Genomic DNA, 20,481 nt, shown 5'->3' on the forward strand with positions numbered 1-20,481 from the left:
ACACCTTTTTTCTTAAGTGATCATCCAATTAAAGAACAAAAAAGTAATTTTCCTGAAGTCACACAGTTAGTCATGAGTATATTAATGCATGACATTAGTAGTTTTATTATTAGCTGCTTTAATTCTAATTTCTATTCCCACTCCTTGGGTAATTATGAATAAATCCATTTCTGCTTGACTCTTTTTCTAAAAATTAGTTTCTTTGGAAATTATACCATTTCCTTTGCAAGACATCCCCAAAATCCCTGTTTCTAGTGCTTGTTTTTCCCTGAGTTTCATCAAAAACTGTTTGGCTGAAATAAAGTATACATTGTCTAGCAAATTTTGTCGTATCTGTGAATCCAAGATCCAAAATTAGGCTATCCCAGTTTTTCTTGCCCTGAGAAATTCATTAGATTCCTAGTTTTAAAAATATATATATATTTCCCCCCTAACTTCCCAATATTCTACTTGGCAGACTGATTTACATTTTATAGAAATATCTTCTTAAATATTTTATTTCTATCTGAGCTGATTCGAGAGGAGGGAAAAAATTAATACTATGGACAATTGAAGTTTCAGTTACAGATTCATTTGTGAATATCATTGTTTTCAAAATTAGCTTGGAATTTGGAGAGTTCACCATGATCTCAAGTGTGATAATTCTTAAATAAAGCAGAATACAGGCTGACTTCCTGTCTTTTCAGATCTGCACTCCCAGTTCCAAGTAGGGAGCAAGGACTTCACAGGTGGAAGCTTGTGGGTACATATGGTAAGCAGGAGGTCCCTGACAGCCTCACAACTAAGATATAACTGTCAGAGTTGGGAGAATCTCAGTGGTCCCAGCCCCCCAGGTGCATTCTGAGCACGAACCTTGCTGGTCTCATTCTACAGTTGAGACACCTTGAGAATTAATTGGCTAAGGTGTCTGCCTAAGACGACTCTGGGCCACATCTGGAATGTGGACATTGACTCTGGATCTGAGGCTTTTCTTTCTACACCTGTGGAATCCTTCAGCAGTTCCCCATTGCCTCTAGGTAAAGGTCAACTTCATAGAAAGAAGCCCCTTGTGATGCCCAGCCTGCCATTCTTCCCTTGCACTTTGTATTCCAGATGGAGGGGATGGCTCTTAAGTACATTATGTGGCATTTGGTACCTTCCTGTCTTGTTATATTCACACCTTCCACTTAGAAAACTCCTCCCTTGGGTTTTCTTTCATGTAAATATTTATTCATTTTTAAAGCCCATGTTATCACCTCCACCAGAAAGCCCTCTGTACTCGCACCCATTCACCCACGTGGTTTTCTCTCTTGTCCAACGCATTTGTTGATTGACTTATTCAACAGGTATTTCTGAGTACCTGCTGAGCATGAGGTAAGCAGATGTCGAGTATCACTGAATCCAGGGAACTTACAGCTGTTAGGGAAGATGGAAAACTAATATTGAAGACAGCAGACCCAGTGTTGCATATGTGGTTACAACTGGGATGACACCATGAAAAACCTGCTTGGCTCCTAAAAATCCTGGTGAAGGAAATAAGGAACCTACATATTGTTTTCCAATTTGCACTTCAGTCTTTTAGGGGAGGCTGGGTTCTCCCTGACTCTGCCCATCTCTGTGTTCCTGGCTTTGTGAGCACCTTGGGAAGACTTCCCACACCAGGGCCTCAGTGAATGAGGAGGCAGCAGGGAGGCTGGCCTCTGCTCTCACCTGATCCTGCCTCAGGATGAAGAGCCTTTAAGCCCAGTGGCTGCTTAGTCTCTTGGAGCTCAGTGGAATGACCTGAAAGCCCACCAGAGTGAGGAAGGAGGCTTTGGTCAGGCAGAAGGTGTGATCCTGGGATGCGAAGGTGATGCCTCTTTCAGGTCCTCTGTGAGAGCTGTCCTCCAATAACCGCAATGAGTGGCAGGGAAGCAACTCATTGGGGAAATACCACCCAGGGACAGGAACAATGGCTTGATTTAAGAGTGTTTATACCCATGTGTTTTATTCTTATTTCTTAGGGTTAATTAACAGAATGTGCTCTATTCTCTTAAGTAAATTCTTTGAGAAAATGCACAAATGTTTTTGTAAAATGTATTTTAACTTGCTGAGTGTAGCAGCCATGCTTGTGACCCCAGCTACTTGGGAGGCTAAGGCAGGAGAATCCAAGTTCAAGGACAGCCTGGACAACTTAGTAAGGCCCTGTCTCAAAATAAATATTGTTTAAAAGGGGACTTGGGATTTAGCTCATGGGTAACACGTCCCTGGCTGGGTTCAATTCCCAGTACCATACACACACAAACATATATTTAAACTTTTGGAGAGAGTCAAAAGAAGTAATTAACCATCTCTAAAAATTAAAAATGCACCTATAAAAAGAGAATAACAATGAGCTTTTCAATTATAGGCTTAAGGTCAAAAAGGAACAGACTATAAAACATTTACTCTCTAAGGTTTATTTTCAGTGTTAGCAGGAAATACCTGTTCTTGATGTCACAGGAATCTTCTGAATGTTTATTCTTTTTTTAATTACATACTTTAAGTTCTCAAATTGAAATGTAATTTTTATACCCAAAATACAATCTAAATTACAAAATAGCTTGCAACTTTTAATTAAATGAATTTGTTCTTTTTTCACCTTTTTCATTTTTATTATGTCATAAAAATATGTTTTTATTCCTCCTTTTGAACTGAAGACTTGTTATGCATGCCATTGTTTTCTTCTGATTCTAAAGGATAAAAATGAGATAATTACTTACAGACTATTAATTATTTAAGAGAAACTGTACAAATCATATGGAATGACCCTTAAGTTTTATTACTGTTTATGTTGTAGTCAGTAAAACAAAGGTTTTAAATAAAATCCAGATGACAAATAACCCAAGATGTTTAAAAACTTTTAAAGTATTTGCTAGAGTCCTATTTCTGTTTTTAAAATTTGTTTTTTTATTCTTTTATTACTACTACTAGTAATAGGCTATTTTAAGTATCTATAAGAAAATTTGAGATTATAATATAGAAGTTTGTTTTCTTTTTTTACTAAACTTCTTTTTAAAAGAAAAAAATACCATATATCATATGTAAGTCTATTTTAAATAGACCTACATTCAAGTCCTTTTATATTGTATACACATAAGGAAATACAAATTATTTTTAGTATATATTATAACATGCTATAAGTGATAATCAGGAACTTTTATTATTATGTGAAAGAAAAACTGTACAAACTAATACATATTGTATCAAGAAAAGTACTTTTTCAGTTTGATGAATTATTGTAATTTTATTTCAAAAAAATTCGTGGAACAAAAACTTGAGTACTAGCTTAATTTGAGAGGTTCTAAGAAACTCTACAGGGTTGCAGGTACAGCTCAGCTGTAAAGCACTTGCCTACTGTGCACCAGGCCCTGGGTTCAAACCCAGTGCTGCAGAAAAAAAATTATGTATATATATATACACACACATATACATACATACCCTAAAAAACAAGTAAGAAACTCTTATGCTCAAACGATCCTTTCATTGGTGTCCCAAATCTTATATCATTTCCTTTATGCCAAACTTTGCTTCTCCTGGTGGGTGTCATTGCTCTTGTAAATGCATTCTGGTTTTGAGAGTACATAATTAAACTCCCTCTGGTGCCTGTCCTGCCGTCCACCCAGCAGCTTTGCTGTTTGGACCTTTCCAAGGTGCCATCAGGGAAGGAAATCTGAAAAGGGCCAGAAACAAGAAGCAGGGTTGCTGTAGGGCCTGCCCAGAGGAAGGAACAGCGGTCAGGGACCACACTGTGCCCTCAGACATTTCTAGAGGCAGATGTGTGTCAGCTCCTGTGAGTGATTGATTGGACAGGCCAGCTGTCCCAACCTGGGGCTTTCTGTGATAAACTCAGCTCTCTGGTCAGAAGGTTCACAGGCTTGGTTCATTCACTCCTTCATTGAGAACTGATATTGGAAGAGATGGTTAACTGCTGACCTAAGTGGAATTAAAGCAAAATTGATTTGTCCTTCACTGTTGTGTGTTTCAGAGACTGGAGCACAAGCAAGTTTTAGTGGGCTTGTTGTTCCTGGTTTTCCCATTTATTCCAGCCATGAATCTCCTCTTCAGCGTGGGTTTTGTGGTGATGGAGATTTCTTTACATGCCTAGGTAATTATTGCAGAAATTTACTCTTTACTAGCACCATCCTCCTGCCTTCTGCCACCAACACCAAAGGTTCCAGAGAGACCATCCTTGGGGTAATGAGAGGTCCTCATGGAGCTCAGACTTGATCACCTCATCCTTGAAACAGCCACACAGAAGACTGGGTAAGACCAAGCTACTGACATTCACCCTAGTTCCCAGTGGTTCACCTCCCACTGCAACTTCACAGTTAAACTGGAATAATGACTTCAGTACTTTCAGGATGTTAGTTACAGTTGCTTAGCACACCAACTTGTCTTAAACACTGACATTTTATTTAACATATTTATAGTAATTTTCAAAAAATATTTGGTGACTTGCATAGAATATTTGTCAAGTAGCATAATAGTAATTAACTTCTTCCAATCTTCTTTCTTTCACTATTTTTAATTTAAAAATGAAAACAATCTCAAAAATATTTGTCCTAAAAAATTGGTTTAAAAATTATAAAAGAAATTCAGATACTTGTGCATAGAAAACATCACTTAGCTCTGAACATTTGAACTGTGCTGGAACTGTTATCTTGTCTTATTCAAATATCATCATTTCACAGCCTGGAAATGATACTAAATCAGGGACAGGAGTCTTGGTTCTGTGTATTCGTCTTGTGTCCTGGAGCAACACCATGAAGCTACTGTGGGCCATATTTTATTATTTGTTGTTATTATTTGTTTATTTGTTTTAGAATTAGGGCATTTAAATAAACAAGTCTATAAAATAAGCCTATAAAATTATTTCAGAAATGTTATGTAAGAATGACCATCTTCTAAAAGGCAGTTACCATAACCCAAAATAGTATTTTAAAAATCAAAATTAAGGACTGAAGGTATATATCAGTGGTAGAGTACTTGCCTAGCGTATGCAAAGCTCTGGGTTTGATCCCTGGCATTGCAATATAAATAAATAAGTAGAAATTTTAATGGTTTTGAAAAGCTAATGATAAAAATGACCAAAACCATACATTTAATTAATTAGAATTTAATTCAAAATTGTTGCTTCCCCCAAGAACCAAGTATTGTATAGCTTTCTTGAAACATTTCAGGGTAATGTCTTCAACTGATTAAGGGTGGGATTAGCCTTACAAGATCCCAGAAAAAAAATACTCGACCAGAAGACTTCTAAAGCTAATAAACAATTTTCATTGAAGTCGAAGGATACAATGAATACACATAAATCAACTGCTCTCCTATACTCCAATGATGAAGCTGCTGAAAAAGAAATTAGAAAAACTATCCCATTTACAGTACCCACAAAGATATTTGGGAATTAATCTAAAGATCATGTCAAGGACCTCTACAATGAAAATTATAGAACACTAAAGAAGGAAATTGAAGAAGACCTTAGAAGATGTAATGACCTATCATGTTCTTGGATAAACAGGATTAATCTTATTAAAATGGCCATACTACCAAAAGTATTCTACAGCTTCAATATAATCATCATCAAATTACCAATGACATTCTTCACAGAACTAAAGAAAGCAATTCTAAATTCATTTGGAAAAAATGAAAGACCTAGAATAGCTAAAGCATTCATGAGCAAAAAGAATAATGCTGAAGACATCACAATACCAGACCTTAAATTAGACTACAGAGCTATAGTAACAAAAACAGCATGGCACGGGCACCAAAACAGACATGAAGATCAATGGAATAGAAGACACAGAGACAATACTCCCAGACAAATACAACTATCTGATACTGGACAAAGGTGCCAAAAACATAGATTGAAGAAAAGATAGCCTTTTTAGGAGCTGGAGATATAGCTTAGTTGGAAGAGTACTTGCCTCATATGCATAAGGCCCTGGGTTCAATCCCCAGTACAATAATAATAATAATAACAATAACAATAATAATAATAGTATTTTAAACAACTGGTGCTGGGATAACTGGAAATTTATACATAGAAAAAATGAAACTTAACCTCTATCTCTCACCATGCACAAAAGTCAACTCAGAGTGGATCGAAGCCCTTAGAATTAGACCTGAAATTTCTGCAACTGCTAGGAAAACAAAAAACTGTAGGCCCAGGGGCTGTAGCTGTAGCTGTAGCTCAGTGACAGAGCACTTGCCTAGCATGTGTGAGGCACTCAGTTCAATCCTCAGCACCTCATAAAAATAAATAAATAAACTAAATGCTTAAAAACCAATGTAGGCCCAACATTCCAGCATGTTGGCACAGGAACCAACTTCTTTAACAAGACTCCTAAAGTGCAAGACATAAAATTAAAAAATCAATAAGTGGGATGGCATCAAATTAAAATGTATCTGCACAGCAAAGGAAACAAATAGGAATGTAAAGAGGAAGCCAACAGAATGAGAAGATCCTTACTATCTGCTTCTTAGGACATTAATATCTGGAATATGTAAAGAATTCAAAAAACCTGATACCAAAAAAATATAATAATAATAATAATAAATGGACAAAAGAATTAGACATTTCTCAAAAGAGAAATGGTTGACAAATATATGAAAAAATGTCCAACATCTCTAGCAATCAGGGAAATTCAAATCATTACTACACTGGGATTTCATCTCACTCCAGTCAGATTTGCAATTATCCAGGATACAAATAACAATAAGTGTTGGCAAGATGTGGGGGAAAAAGTTACACTCATACATTTCTGGTAGGACTGCAAATTAGTGCAACCACTCTAGAAAGCAGTATGAAAATTTCTCAAAAAACTAGAAATGGAACCACTATATGATCAACTATCCCAATCTTTGGTATATATCCAAAAGTTCCCAAATAAGCTATCATAGTGATGAAGCCATATCAATATTTATAGCAGCACAATTCACAATATTGAATCTATAGAACCAATCAAGGTACCCTTGGATAAATGGATTAAAAAATGTGGTTCATATACAACTGGACTATTATTCAGCTATAAAGAATGAAATTATGGCATTTGCTGGTAAATGGATGGAACTGGAGAACATAACACTAAGTGAAATATGCCAGACTCAGAAAGCCAAAGGTCAAATGTTTTCTCTGATATGCCAAAGCTATCTAAGAAAAGGTGGGGGCCCATCAAAATAGAAGGAAGATCAGTGGTCTAGATGAAGGTAACTGAGGGGAAGAGAGAAGAGATGGTAAAAGGAAAGAACAGAGGAATGAAACTAACCTAACTTTTCTGTGTATATATATGAATATACCACAGTGAATCTCACCATCATGTATATCCACAAGATACTAACAAAAAAAATTAACAGCCAAAAATTAGTAGAATAGAGAGAAGAAAGCAGGGAAATAAAGGACGGAAGGGAAAGGAGAAATTCCTCTGTATGTGAACTTGAGCAAATTAAATTTCATGCTTTTTTAAATTATGTCAGAGTTAATCCTGATGTTATGTATAACTAAAAAGAAACAATAATCAAGCCAGGTGCAGTGGCACATGCCTGTAATCCCAGTGGCTCAGGAAGCTGAGGAAGGAGGATCTTGGGTTCAAAACCAGCCTCAGCAATGGCGAGGTGCTAAGCAACTCAGTGAGACTCTGTCTCTAAATAAAATACAAAAGTTAGGGTTGGGGATGTGGCCTAGTAGTTGAGGGCCTCCGAGTTCAATCCCCAGGACCAAAAGGAAACAATAAACAATAAAAACAAATTTTTAAAGGGTGGAACCAGACCACTACATGTTGTATAAAGCTCTAGCACAACTTGAAAAGCAACCTATTAAGAATAAGACAGTAATTCTAAGTATTCTACATGTAGCTTAAAATGCCATTCTTATGAGGTCTTGGGAGGGTATGGATCTTTGTTTTAAATATGTAAATCAGGTAACAAAGGTATGATGGATTAAATTAGGACTTCATCAAACTCAAAGTCAAGAGTTTTATGTTTTTTCAAGAGTTGTATGTTTTTCATATGAAAGATAGAAAGGAAAAAATATGGGGATAATGGGGAATCTCATGAAAATGGAAAATTTGGATACCAGTAGAGTAGAGGAAGGGAACCAAGGAGAGGGATTAGAAGAGGAAAGGGAGGTATTAGGGAATGAATTTGACCAAATTATATTGTCACATTGTGTACGTGTACAGAAATGTAACAACAAATCTCACTATTATGTATAATTATTATGCACCAATAACAAATATATATTTTTAAAATACTCCACTTAAAAATAAGGGCTTCATTTAATCTATTCAACCAATCTGCAATAAGTAAATTCATTCTTAATTGAGCAGATATTTTTAAATGTTCTGTGATATACCATTCATGTCTTTCTAGACTCCCAGGCTACACAAAAAAAAATAACAAATAGGGCTTGCCTTCAAGAAGTTTAGGGTCTGGAGCTATCTGAGGGTTAATTTTAATTCAGAAAATTCAATATGCTCTAGAATGATTTATAGTATTTCTGTATTTACTAACATTTGTGTTAGTCAGCTTTTTATTACTCTTAATAACTGAGATAATCACCCTACAAAGAGAAAAGGTTTACTATGGTTCAAGGTTTTGGTCCATGATTGGCGCACTGATTTGGGGCCTGTAGTAAGGCAGCACATCATGGTGGGGAGCATAAGGCAGAGCAAAGCCATTCACTTCATGACCAGAATGAGAAAGAGGAGGAGGAGAAAAAGGAGAAGAAGAAGAATACATACAGGATGGCTTATAGCATGGCCTCTCTAGTTAGAGAATCTGGGATTGAATTTAAATCTACCTCAGTCATCAGATCTGATGACTTCCACAGCTCAGTTACCACAACTGTTACAACAGAATTAATCTTAACACCCACTTCATTAAAAAGTTATGAGTTATATGAGTAATCACATAAAGAACCTACCATAGTTTCTGGTTGAGTAAATGTCCAATAAATTTCAATTAGTATTACTAGAACTATCAGCACTCCAAGAAGCAACATATCTACATGAAGGACTTGCTGTCTTTTTATAGAAATTCTTTGCTTTCTGAAAGACTATAGAGAAACATAGTAGAAAGGAATAAAAGTGTCAATTGGACATTCTTCTAAGAAAGGTGAACTTTTTACTTACTAAAGGTTTATTTTAAATCACCATGGAGCCAAATCCTGTCTTCATCTATGAAAACTTCACAGAAGTTTTAATCTCCCTCAATGAAGATTGGATGAGTCCTCATTAATCTCAGAGGATTGCTTTGGCCAACTTTGTAAGAAAAGCCCAGAATGACACCAAACAAAACAATACTTCATTTTCCTATATTAATACCTGTTATAGGCTGAATTATGTCCTTTCATAAATCCTATGTTGAAGCCCTATCCCCTAGTACTTCAGAATGGGACTATATTTGAGATAGGGCCTTTAAAGAGTTAATTACGACAACATGATGTTAATAGAACCCTAATCCTGTCTGACTGACGTATTTGCACAGAGAGACTCCTGGCTGTGTATGCACAGGGGAAAAGACCATGTGAAGAGGCAGCAGGAGGCTGTGTACAATACAAAGAGAAAGAGCTCAGAGTAAACCAACCTGTTGGCACCTTTGCTTGGACTTCTGGATTCCAGAATGGTGAGAAAATTGAATTCTGTTGTGGAAGCCAACCTGTCTGTGGCACTGTTATGGCATCCACCTAACAAAACTAATGCACTGAATTAACCACTTAATTCTTTTGCCTTTAACTGTATTCTCCATCTACCTCAAAAGTACTCCAAGTATTCTTATTCTTAGCTGCATTTTGATGGCTGAATAAAGGGAACAAAAGGGATTATGTATCATCAGCTGCCTGCTTACTTACTTGCTATGGCTTGAGCATGTCTTCTAAAAGTTCATGTGTTAAAAACTTAAACCCCAAATTCACATGTCAATGGTACCTGGATTTGATCCCTCTGAGAGGTAACTAGGGTTAGATGAGGTCATGCAGATGGGGTACCTATGATGGGACTGGTGGCTTTATATGAAGAGTAAGAGTAGCCTGAGCTCAGAGACTTGTTCTCACCATGTGATGACCTCTGCGATGTTGACACAATATGAGAGGCTGCCATATTGATATTGTACTTCTCAGGCTCCAGAACTGTGAGAAATAAATCATTTTCTTTATAACCTATCCAGTCTGTAGTTTTCTGTTATAGCAACAGAAAATGGACCAAGCTAGCACTGTATAGTTTTAGGGTCAGAATTTTATTAGCAAAACGTATGAGAATAATCTTTCTTTCTGGTGCCAAGTGCCAGTTTTATGGGTGTCCTTTTTGAACAGGCAGGAATGTTTGTGGCTTAAATTGATGTATTACAAATTTTTTGCCCTCTTATTTTTATCCAGAAGGAGATATAAAATTTAATGGTTTCTTTTCTCATGTCTTAGCCATATTTCAAATAACTGAAACTTCTTACTATTGAAAGTGAAATAGTGAGCAATGTCAAAATAAGTAATAGGTTCTGATCAGCCACTGACACATGAGAATAAGATAATTTACTCACTTTAGTACTAGATAGGAAATTTCTAAGCTAATAAGAAAACATGAATAAATTGGAATGGTATTTTGGTCAGTTTTCTCACTACTGTGACTAAAAGAGCCAACCATCACAATTATAGGGAAGAAAAGTTTATTTGAGGGCTCAGGATTTCAGAGGTTTTAGTTCACAGAAGGCCACCTCCATTTCTCAGGGCTCAAGCTGAAGCAGAACATGGTGGAAGAGTGTAGCAGAGGACAACAGCTCACATGATGATCAGAAAACAAAGAGAGACTCCACTTTCCAGATACAATATATACCCCATAGCCATCCTGCCAGTGAGCCACTTTCTCCAGCCACACCCCACCCACCTCCAGTTACCACTCAGTTAATCCCATCAGGGATTAACTCACTGATTAAGTTAAGGCTACAACCCAATCATTTCTTTCCCAAACCTTCTTGCATTGTCTCACACGTGAGCTTTTGGGAAACACCACATCTAAACCATAACAAATGGGGTAAGGAGTAAAGAGAATTTGTAAAGGCAGAAATAATAATATGGGATACAACTTATTAATGTAACTGAGAATAGAGACTGAGAAATTAGGTAAATATTTGGGGAGAGGAAAAACAAAAAATGGCTGAAAACTTATAAAAAGGTGTACTTTGTACCATACAGTTTCTCAGCTTTGTAGATACTTGAGATTTGGGGGATTTATAACATGATCCTTTCTTATTTTCCATTGTATGTAAAATTTTCAAAATATTTTGCAACATAAAATGAAAAAAATAAGTATAAATCTCAATTAAAATGACACTTCAATTTTTATTTCTTGAGCTACAATATGAAGAATGTTATATATGATACGTGAGACCCATTTTGAGGTACTATTTGCAAATCTCTGAGTTGCCAGAGAGGAAAAATGGTTATTAATAATGAATATGGATTTTGCCAAGGTTATCATCAACAGGGAAAACATTTTATATTATCCCAAACTTAATTTAGCAAATGTAGTCAAAAGAACACCAAACTAACTGGTTACCTTGGAAAATAATTGAAATCTGCCACATTACTACTTTCTGATCTATAAAATGAGAGGGTTGGACTCTCTCTACAAATGTTGTTTGAGAGAACATTGTGAACTATTGGTCCATGACAGGGGTTTCTACTGATCTGTGGCCAAATGGAAATTAAAGGAAGACAGCATAATAAATTTTTCATAAAGCTAAACTTATGCAGTTTTTAAAGTGTGAGATTACGCCTATTCTAATTCATGGCTATTAGAATGTCCTTTCTCTTATGAAACGGTAACAAAGGCAGATGGTAGTTTTATTTATTCATATCCTTAGTTGGCAAAATTAAGGGTATTAATTATTAAAACTTTTCCTTGACAACCTTCTGATGGTCCTTCCAGTGTTGTTTTATCTGAAATTCTGGTGGTGATTATACAATTTCTAAGATTTCATCTGCCTCTAAAGTTCAATTGTTTTGTGATTAAAAGTAATGTTATAGAGAATATGTTCATTTCTTTTCCCTTTGGAAACCACAAGAAAGCCACTGTTCAAAGCAGACCATTCTTCCACAACTAGACTTTTTTTAAAACATGGGAACATACAAACAAAACACACAAAAAGTATTCTTCCTCCTTATTCTTTCTGAAACCTTGAGCTTTTACTTCTGTGAGGGTGGGATCACCTTTTTATTTTCCATGACTATTCATTTCTCCCAGTATGGTGGCCTGCTCACAGCATATGCTTAATGAAAGACTGCTAAAGATAATTAGAGAATGCTAAACACAATTAGGCATAACCTGTGCAGTCAGGTGTGTGTTAACACAGAGGAACAAAGACTGGACACCAAGAAATAGTGAGTTTTCTATTATGCCTTTGCTTCAAGAGTAAGGTGACTGGCCTCTATAATAATGGTGATTTGTAGCAGGAAAAAAAGACATAATTCATATCCTAGAGATGAGTATACTATGCAAAAGCAAACATCCTTTGGCTTTGACCATAAAGCCTCTGACATTCAGATTGAAAAACTGAGTCTGACTACTTGAACCAGGCTGGGAGGGGAGAATTCAGGCCAGGTTATCAAGGAGAAGCAGGCTCTGAGAAGAGATGGCTCCTGGGGATGCATGATTGTGTGTCTCGCTATCTTCAGATCAACTTGGTTTGGTTCATTTTTCAGTTCACCTTTGTTTTCATACCTTCCAATATTCAGCTACATTGTCAAGTCCTGTTACAAGCCAAATACTGTGCTAGATACCTGAAGTAAAGAGATGAATAAAATATCTCTCTATGTTTAAACAGCAAGTGCAGAAGCCTCAAAAAAATTTTTTTAACCTGATAGAATGAGTAAAAACGTCTCCTCATTGACTATCCATCAATCTGTCAGAGATTATACTTTGCATAATCTTTAATTTTACAATGATAGAATTGTGGAATTGAGTATAGTATGAAGTAAGTGTTAGGGAAACTATAAATACTTATGATTTCTAAGTCTAGATATGTATATCATCATAAACAGAAGGGTATATGTAAATTTATATATGTATAAATAATTGAACTCTCAATACCTTGTTCTTGGGAAAATTATGTAAAAATAAAAACTTTTTGGAATAAATAATATCCCCTAGTGAAGTTGCTATTTTTAGGACTATTTTTGGAATATTCTGTTACAAAACAATGATTACCCTCTAAATGAGGCTGTTTTCATCAATCTGGACTTTAACAAATGGGGTTTTCATTAAGCATATCCACCCATGAGTCTTTTTTTTTTAATTTTTTATTTTTTTTATTGGTTGTTCACAACATTACAAAGCTCTTGACATATCATATTTCATACATTAGATTGAAGTGGGTTATGAACTCCCAATTCTACCCCAAATGCAGATTGCAGAATCACGTCGGTTATACATCCACAATTTTACATAATGCCCAATGAGTAATTGTTGTATTCTGCTACCTTTCCTATCCCCTACTATCCCCCCTCCCCTCCCCTCCCATCTTCTCTCTCTACCCCATCTACTGTAATTCATTACTCTCCTTGTTTATTTTCCCATTCCCCTCACAACCTCTTATATGTAATTTTGTATAGCAATGAGGGTCTCTCTTCATTTCCATGCAATTTCCCTTTACTCTTCCTTTCCCTCCCATCTCATGACTCTGTTTAATGTTAGTCTTTTCTTCCTGCTCTTCCTCCTTGCTCTGTTCATAGTTACTCTCATTATATCAAAGAAGACATTTGGTATTTGTTTTTTAGGGATTGACTAGCTTCACTAAGCATAATCTGCTCTAGTGCCATCCATTTCCCTGCAAATTCTATGATGTTGTCATTTTTTATTGCTGCATAGTACTCCATTGTGTATAGATGCCACATTTTTTTTTTTTATCCATTCATCTATTGAAGGGCATCTGGGTTGGTTCCACAGTCTAGCTATTGTGAATTGTGCTGCTATGAACATCCATATGGCAGCATCCCTGTAGCATGCTCTTTTAAGGTCTTCAGGGAATAGTCCGAGAAGGGCAATAGCAGGGTCAAATGGTGTTTCCATTCCCAGCTTTCCCAGGAATCTCCAAACTGCTTTCCAAATTGGCCGCACCAATTTGCAGTCCCACCAGCAATGTACAAGAGTACCCTTTTCTCCACATCCTCGCCAGCATTTGTTGTTGTTTGACTTCATAGTGGCTGCCAATCTTACTGGAGTGAGATGGTATCTTAGGGTGGTTTTGATTTGCATTTCTCTGACTGCTAGAGATGGTGAGCATTTTTTCATGTACTTGTTGATTGATTGTATGTCCTCCTCTGAGAAGTGTCTGTTCAGATCCTTGGCCCATTTGTTGATTGGGTTATTTGTTATCTTATTGTCTAATTTTTTGAGTTCTTTGTATACTCTGGATATTAGGGCTCTATCTGAAGTGTGAGGAGTAAAAATTTGTTCCCAGGATGTAGGCTCCCTATTTACCTCTCTTATTGTTTCTCTTGCTGAGAAAAAACTTTTCAGTTTAAGTAAGTCCCATTTGTTGATTCTTATTATTAACTCTTGTGCTATGGGTGTCCTATTAAGGAATTTGGAGCCCGACCCCACAATATGTACATCGGAGCCAACTTTTTCTTCTATCAGACGCAGAGTCTCTGATTTGATATCAAGCTCCTTGATCCATTTAGAGTTAACTTTTGTGCATGGCGAGAGGAAGGGATTCAGTTTCATTTTTTTGCATATGGATTTCCAGTTTTTCCAACACCATTTGTTGAAGATGCTATCCTTCCTCCATTGCATGCTTTTAGCCCCTTTATCAAATATAAGATAGTTGTAACTTTGTGGATTAGTCTCTGTGTCCTCTATTCTATACCATTGGTCCACTCGCCTGTTTTGGTACCAGTACCATGCTGTTTTTGTCACTATTGCTCTGTAATATAGTTTGAAATCTGGTATTGCTATACCGCCTGATTCACACTTCTTGCTTAAAATTGCTTTTGCTATTCTGGGTCTTTTATTTTTCCATATGAATTTCATGATTGCTTTATCTATTTCTACAAGAAATGCCATTGGGATTTTGATTGGCATTGCATTAAACCTATAGAGAACTTTTGGTAATATCGCCATTTTGATGATGTTAGTTCTGCCTATCCATGAACAGGGTATATTTTTCCATCTTCTAAGATCTTCTTCTACTTCTCTTTTTAGGGTTCTGTAGTTTTCATTGTATAAATCTTTCACCTCTTTTGTTAGGTTGATTCCCAAGTATTTTATTTTTTTGGAGGCTATTGTGAATGGAGTGTTTTTCCTCATTTCCGTTTCAGAAGTTTTGTCGCTGATATACAGAAATGCCTTTGATTTATGCGTGTTGATTTTATATCCTGCCACTTTGCTGAATTCATTTATTAGTTCTAGTAGTTTCTTTGTAGACCCTTTTGGGTCTTCTAAGTATAGAATCATGTCATCTGCAAATAGTGATAATTTAAGTTCTTCTTTTCCTATTTTTATGCCTTTAATTTCTTTCATCTGTCTAATTGCTCTGGCCAGTGTTTCGAGAACTATATTGAATAGAAGTGGTGATAGAGGACATCCCTGTCTTGTTCCAGATTTTAGAGGGAATGCCTTCAACTTTTGTCCATTCAGAATGATGCTATCCTGAGGCTTAGCATAGATAGCTTTTACAATGTCAAGGTACGTTCCTGTTATCCCTAGTTTTTCAAGTGTTTTGAACATAAAGGGATGCTGCACTTTGTCGAATGCTTTCTCTGCGTCTATTGAGACGGTCATATGGTTCTTATCTTTAAGTCTATTGATGTGGTGAATAACATTTATTGATTTCCGTATATTGAACCAGCCTTGCATACCAGGGATGAATCCTACTTGATCATCACCCACGAGTCTTATATTCATTGGTAGCTTAACTAATGATGATACCTTACATGCATATCTACATACATGGCTCCATGTTTGAAGATCCTTAGCATTTACTCAGTGGCCACATGGTATTTTTTCCAGTACTCCATCTACAACTCTGAAGATAGATGTGGCCAGAAATACTATGACCTACTGATAAAGAAATGAAGACTCAGTGTGCTTGAATGATATTTCTAGGGCCCCAGAGCTTGTAAGACACAAACAAGAACCCAGGTTACAAGATCCAAACTGTTTTTTCACTAGTGTATTTCATATTTCCATGTTTTAGCCTATGAATGAATCCAGAAATGGAATATAGATCATATAGTGATTCTATTTTTAATTTTTTGAGGAACCACTCAGTTTTCCATAGTGGCAACACTATGTAACAGTTTTCCATAGTGGCTACACCATTTTACATTGCCACCAAAGTGCCAATGGTTCCCATTTCTCTATATCATTGCCAACACTTGCTCACTTTTGGGGTTTTTGTTTATTCATTTGTTTGTTTGGTTGAGGTTTTATGTGTGTTTGTGTGTCCATGTTTTTCTACTGTTTTTTTCCTGATCACTTGTTTAGATATCATTCACATTCCACATAATTTACCCACTTGAAGTATAAAAAGCAATGAGTTTTAGTATAATCACAGAATTATGTAACAGTCACCACTATCTCATAACCCCTCAAAAGAAACACCACATCAGTCAGCAATCACTCTCCATTAACCCTCAACCATCCTCAATATAAAGCAACTATTAATGTGCTTCCTGTCTCCATAGATTTGCCTATTCTTAAAATTTTACCTAAATAGAATAGACAATATGGAGTTGCTTGTGACTGGCTTTTTTCACTTATATTTTCAAGGTTCCTTCATGTTATAGTTTATATCAATACTTTTTTCCTTTTTTATGGCTAAATAACATTCTGCTACATGAATATAGCATATATTATTTATCCCTTCATCAGTTGATAGACTTCTGGGTTCTGTCCATTTTTTTTGCCAAAGGCCCCAAGAAACAGAAATCTATATTTGGGGATAGCCATTAAGAAATGTAATTGAGGGCTGGGGATCAGCTCAGTTGGTAGAATGCTTGCCTCTCATGCACAAAGCCCTGGGTTCAATTCCCAGCACTACCAAAAAAGAAAAAAAAAGAAAGAAAAAAGAAATGTAATTGATCAACAAAAGGGTATGGTTTAATGGCAATAAACAATGGGGAGGGGACCTAGCAGGGCCTGTTTGCTCAGATTCTTCTCTTCATCCTGCATGACATTCCTTCCCCCCAGTTATAGGGCAGGACATGTTACAAGATGGTCTTCAGGGGAGAGAAGGAAGAGAAGATTAGATGGTGACTTATTTTGGCTTCATGGCCTACATCAGGAAAGAAGGGGAAGAAGGTGAGAGTGGCCTCCTGCTCAGCAGCTTCCTCAGTTTCTAAGTGCCCTATTTTGATGCAGTATATCTTACACCCACTCACATACAGAAAAGACACTTCAAAGAACTCTTCTACTTTAGAATTAAGCTCACATCACCAATAAATCAACTTTTGACTTTTTTGAAGACTTTTAAGATTTTTTTAGAATATTTTTTTCAAAGCATAAAAGATATGTTTACCTAGTTTGAATTTTTTCAACTATAAAATGGTTAAGATTGTGCCTATCTCCTATGATTCTCATTATGTAGAGATACTTGTAGCAGGTTGTATGAAGTCATTTGCATATTTAGAAGGTACAATTCATTCTTTGTAATGGGAAACAAATTCTCTGCTACATACAATCGAAATAAAAAGCAAATCCACACTAGACACAATAAAATAATTGTCCCAAATTTCAAAAATTATCTTCTTTGTAAGTTGATTTGAATTAAAATGGAAAATACTATTTTGTCATCACTTAAAAGTGGTAGTAAAAGTATGTGTATACTTTTACATAATGATTTACTCCTTACGAAGTTTTAAAAGACAATATTGAAGCATTGCTAAACATTGTTGATTTGCATTTCTTGATAAATTTCCTTTGGTCATACATCATAAAAATGCTTATGAAAGATGCAAGTGTCTTCAGTTATAGCACAGTATGCTAAGCAGCTTGTTAAAATGTTATGTTCATTATTGGAGGTATCATGGCCTAGATATAAGGGATGGTCTCTGTGTGTCAGTGATTCACTCCATCCTCTGAGACAACAGTGCTGCTTATCAAACCTGCCTTGAAAATACATCTTATGTGTCTATTCTTTGCAGTGAGCTACACCAGAGTTTGGTTTCTGGTTCTCCACGTTACAGTGTTGTCAAGTAGCAGACTTTGAACTGACCTCTTTCAAGGTCTTTAGTGAGTAACACAGATTTTTTTCCTTCACAGAGCCAGAGCAAGCTGTCCTCAGGTTTTCTCTCTGTGGAGACCAGAAAAGCACATGGTCTCCCATCCACTTAATTTACCACTTTCAACCGACTTGCCTTACCAAGATCAATGGAGTAAGCTTACTTCTCACATGCCCTAGCACAGCCCTGGCTGCTAGAGTCTACATTAAAGGGTATGTTGAGAATAAATTTTTGTAAGAGAAGTATGTTAATTTCTGAGGTATCTGTGTCAGCTTTTTTGTGATACTTGCCAAAAAATTTTCAAATTTAAATGGGGTCACTTTACTTGGGCTTTTACCTCTTTAAGTTCTTTAATCTTAATATGGTAAAAAATCTTGGTAAAAAAATATTTTATTTTATTCAGATGCCTAGAGCAGATGTGTGAATTGGAAAGGAATAGCGTTCTCCATCTTCTGAGTTGTAGTTTCATGCTAGGGCAGAGCTCTGAATTGTACTACCCTTTCTAAGCTCCAGTGATGACCAGGCGTGACACCACTCATCTAAAAAAGGGAATGAGGATTCCAACATGGCGGCGGGCGTGGAGAGATCAAGTCTCTGACCTCTTCAGCTGTGTGGGCATAGGGAGTTGTAAACAACCTAAATTCTGTTTGCTCAGGATCACGAGGCAATGCTGAGCTGACATGGATCTGGGGCAAACAGTCTGGGCCTCTCAGAACACACACTGAGCCCAGATCGGCTGAATTCAAGCTCCCATTCCCCTGCTTCCTGCAGACAAACAGCTGTGACTCAGCACTAATTCATCTGGCTGAAACAACTGGTCAGCCCCTCTGATCCCACAGAGGTAAATGCCAACCGAGCCTTCATAGGTAGTGGCCACAGGTTTGAAACGGGGCTTGGGAGAGACAGTAAGGACCCACCCATTGCATTGGTCACCCGGCAAAGAAAAACGAACTGCCGCCATTTGCAAGAGATACCACCATGGCAGAGAACTGATGTCATCAGACTGCGGCAGAGGAGATAACTTCATTGAAACCTGTAGCTACAGGTGTGTAATTCCCTAGTCTTCCCTCTCCACACATCGGAGAAACCTTAAGGGCCCCTCCCAGCTCTCCCATAAGGGCCCCTCCCAGCTCACCCAGACTGAGGGAATCAGATGTGGCACGGGACCCACGGGTGGAACTACCTCTCCCACCAGTCCTGACAGCTGAGGTCTCTTGCACCAGCTACCGGGGGCATGGCTACCAGAGGGCAAGTAATATTCACTGAGGATTCTCAGCCCCAAGCTCTACAAACTTATGGTCTGAGGGAAAGGCAAACTGGGAGAGTGTGCCCAATCATCCATGAAAACAGGGCTCCAGGGAGCAGCAGACCTGGCCTGTAGCCAGTGTTGTGGTCAGCGGCACCCGTGAGAGGGGCCTGGCTAGAGGAAAAGTGGGGAAGTGACTAGACACAAGAGGAGGCCCTAGGCACTCAGGATTGGAGACTCGCCCAGTCTTGGAGGAGGAGCTGCTGCACATTGATTGGTTCCCGCCTTTGACAGGAGAAACTTGGCCTGGTGGGCACAGCGCCACCTACTGGAAGAGAAGTTAATCAAACTCCAAGAATGCATTTGTTAGTTTTTTTTTTTTTCATTTTTTTTGGGGGGGAGAATTTTTCTTTCATTTTCATCTTTCTTTCTTGTTTTTTAATTTTTTTTACAATTTTTTTAAAATTTTTTCTTCTAATTTTAATCTTAATTTTTTTATTATTTTTTTTAAATTTTTTTTCCTTTTTTATTTCCTATTTTTTTCTTCTTTTGTCTTTTAATTTCTTTTCAATTTTCTTATCCCCCTTCCTTCAATTCTACATGCTTACTCTCATTCTCTTTAGTGACTTTTCCCTTCCCTTCTAATACCTTTCCTCCCAAGCATCAAATAAATTTATAGGAGTAAACAGTAACTCAGCAGTCAAACAGAACAAGAAGTAACATGAGCAGCTTGAAAGAGCAAGGAAGAAAAGGATTACAAACAATGCAGGACAGCCTAAATATTCAGGAGGACCTAGAGTCATCAGAAAAATGGTCATAGAAATAACTCAAGGAACACCTTAGACAGATGAAATGGAACCTTAAAGAAGATACACGACAGCAATTTCAAGCAGCAAAAGTACACATTGAGAATGAATTACATAAACAGATAAAAGAAGAAGTTAAGCATCTTTATCAGGAGATAGAGATTATAAAAAATAATCAAACAATAATTCTAGATATGAAGGAAACGATAAACCAAATTAAA

This window comes from Ictidomys tridecemlineatus, chromosome 6 (assembly GCF_052094955.1).
Source record: "Ictidomys tridecemlineatus isolate mIctTri1 chromosome 6, mIctTri1.hap1, whole genome shotgun sequence".
Classification (NCBI taxonomy): Eukaryota; Metazoa; Chordata; class Mammalia; order Rodentia; family Sciuridae; genus Ictidomys; species Ictidomys tridecemlineatus.